The sequence below is a fragment of the Tupaia chinensis genome, unplaced genomic scaffold (genome assembly GCF_000334495.1).
Source record: "Tupaia chinensis unplaced genomic scaffold, TupChi_1.0 Scaffold000418_1, whole genome shotgun sequence".
Lineage (NCBI taxonomy): Eukaryota > Metazoa > Chordata > Mammalia > Scandentia > Tupaiidae > Tupaia > Tupaia belangeri.
The window spans coordinates 461,547-464,522 of NW_006159923.1; positions in this window are offsets into that span (position 1 = coordinate 461,547).

The following is a 2,976-nucleotide window of genomic DNA, read 5'->3' on the forward strand; positions in this document are numbered from 1 at the left end:
AGAGAAGGAAAAAAAGCACCCCCCCTCCCACACGGTGTGGGCATGCTGCAATCCTTAATCTAACACTTCTCCATCCTGTTGGGATTTTGGGCATTCAAAATAAAATAAAACATACCTGATAAGTTTTTCAAGCTCCCAGGGCCAGTATTTGAACTTGGGTCTGCCATTTGGTGTTCTGGCTCTCTTAATCGCTAGACTACTTGGCTAGTTCTTGGGACTGAGTTAAATGAAAGAAGGACCCTGACAGCATGTCATGTCAGGAATTCTCTGTATTAACTTTATCCCCAGCAATAACACAGCAGAACATGTAACGACAAAACTCAGTGACCTTTCAACAAGAGTTTTTCGTTCCATTCAATGTCCTCAGGTCAATTGTGCTTTGGCTGAACTCAGCCGGCTGGATTGGGTGGTTCTGCTTTGACCTGTCAGCCGGGCTTGTTGCCAGACTGCGTTAGGCTCAGGGTTGTTCCTCATGTTCCAGGCCATCTGGGATGTGCCTTTCTTAATTTTTTTTTTAGAGAGAGATTTTTGCTATAGGATGTGTGTGCTCACCAGAAAGAAAGTGACAGAGAGACAGAAAGCGAGAAGTCACCCCCAGGGAGGATGGCCACGCCACAATCCCTTCTCCTCCACTCTCCCCTTGAGATTTTGGGCATGCACACACATGCACCTGGTGTGAGTTTAAGCTGCTGGGTCCAGGACTTGAATTGCGGTCAACTATGTGGGAGTCCAGTGGCATAACCACTATGCCATCTGGTGGTCCTGATGTGCTTTTCTTTTTAAATAATTATTTTATTTAACTTTATTTATTTATTTTAATTTGACCATAGAGGGACAGAGTGAGAGGCGGAGAGGGAAAGTGAGGAAGCAAGCCGCCAGGTCTGGGACTCGAACTGTGGTCAGCCATGTGGGAGTCCAGCGACTCTAGTCACCATGCCTCTTGCTGGCCTCCCATGTGCTTTTCTTGAGGGTCACTGGAGTACGAATTAAGTCAAAATACTTAAGATCTCTGCTTCCACGTGTGCTAGCATTTCACTGGTGGAAGACTGTCAGATGTCTAGGCCCAATATCAATGGGATGCGCAAGTGTCCCCTCATGGACACAGAATTGCAGTTGGATGAAAGGTCTAAGCTCTAGTGTTCTACTGTATAGTGGGTGACTGTAAACACTGCGTATTCAAAACAGTTAGAAGAGAGGACTTTGTTCTCAACGCAAAGTAGTGCTAAATGTTTGGGATGATGAATATGCTTGTTACCTGATTTGGTCAGTATGTGTTGTATTCTTGTACCAAAAAATCACACTGTACCTCATACATATGTACACTTTTGTGTTAATTTGAAAAATAATATAAAAAAGGGGAGTGGCCATATCAATCTGGATAATCTAGAAGATCTAGATCTCAAATATTTTTAAACTCTCAGGTTGGTGCTGGCAGGTGACATGGTGGTTTGGGCTGTGTACTCCCACATGGCCTATGGTTCAAGTCCTAGACCTGGTGGCTTGCTTTCTCTCTCTCTGGTCAAATTGAATAATCATAAATAAATAAAATTAAATAAATAATTCTTAAAAAAAAAAAAAAGACCCTCAGGTCTTGTGGAGTAATATTACATTAAACTTACAGGATAGGTTTGTGCCAAGTCTTCTTCTTCTTTCTTTTTTTTTTTTTGAGAGTTTTTTGCTATAGGGTGCGTGCACTCGCCAGACAGACAGAGAGACAGAGAGACAGAAAGTGAGAAATCACCTCCCAAGGGGGATGGTCACGCCACAATCCCTTCTCCTCCATTCTCCTCTCGGGATCTTGGGCATGCACGCACACGCGCCCGGCGTGAGTTTAAGCCACCGGGTCCAGGACTTGAACTGCGGTCAACTATGTGGGAGTCCAGTGACATAACCATTACGCTAACTGCTGGTCCCTGTGCCAAGTCTTTTAGCAGGAAGTCATTAGGCTGGGATGGTCTTTTTTTGGTTCTCTCTGCCTAGAGGGTGTTAAATCCATCGTGGGATTCTATGTGGGAAATTCTGTTTTTTTTTTTACTGCACAAAAGAGATGCTGAATAAGAAGGGGGTACTGGGCCTAAGAGTGACACGGTGGTTGAGGGATTTACCCCAGGGCCTGATGCTGTAGTGCAGCTATAAAGCAGATGCAGAGGAAGCTGCATCCCATGTATTGATAGCTGACTGGTGGTAGAATCCTGGTCCCAGAGAACTGAGTATCACTCTGGGTACATATGAGTATCACTCACACACACACACACGTGTGGATCCTGATAAAATGAAGAATTGAGGGAAAAGGACTGTGGCATGACCAGGGCCTATGGGGGAATTGCTTTCTCTCACTCTCTTTTACATACACACACACACACACACACACACACACACACGTGTGCGCGTGCTTGGGTAGACCCTCTGGCATTACATTTTTAATTTTTTAAAAGAGGTTTTTGCCTTAGAGTACATGTACTCGCCAGAGACAGAGACAGTAAAATCTCCTTGTTAGGGGCCAGCAGGTGGCGTGATGGTTGAGGTGCTGGACTCCCACCTGGCTGACCCAGGTTCAGCTTGCGATCCTGGTGGCTTGCTTTCTCGCTTTCCATCTTTCTCTGGTGAGTGTGCATGCACTATAGTAAATTAAAAAAAAAAAAAAAGAATTAAAGAAATAATTCTTTGGAAAGAACAGCTTATCGTTATCTTTAGCTGTTATTAGGCCCTTGGACTCATGAAGTTCAGGCAAAGCCTCTGGCAGGTTAGGATCATTAGGATTTCAAATCAGCATACTTGGGGCCCGTGGGGTGGAAGTGAAGGTGCAGTTGGTAATTAAAGGATTCTGGCCTATTATCTGTCCTCAGTCTGTCCACCATTCCTTTATTTAATTAAATAAATACTATTTATTTATTTAGTTTGCCAGAGAGCATGTGTACTCAATGGAGAGACAGAGAGAGGGAGAGAGAGAGAGAGAGAGAGACAAAGCATTCCAAC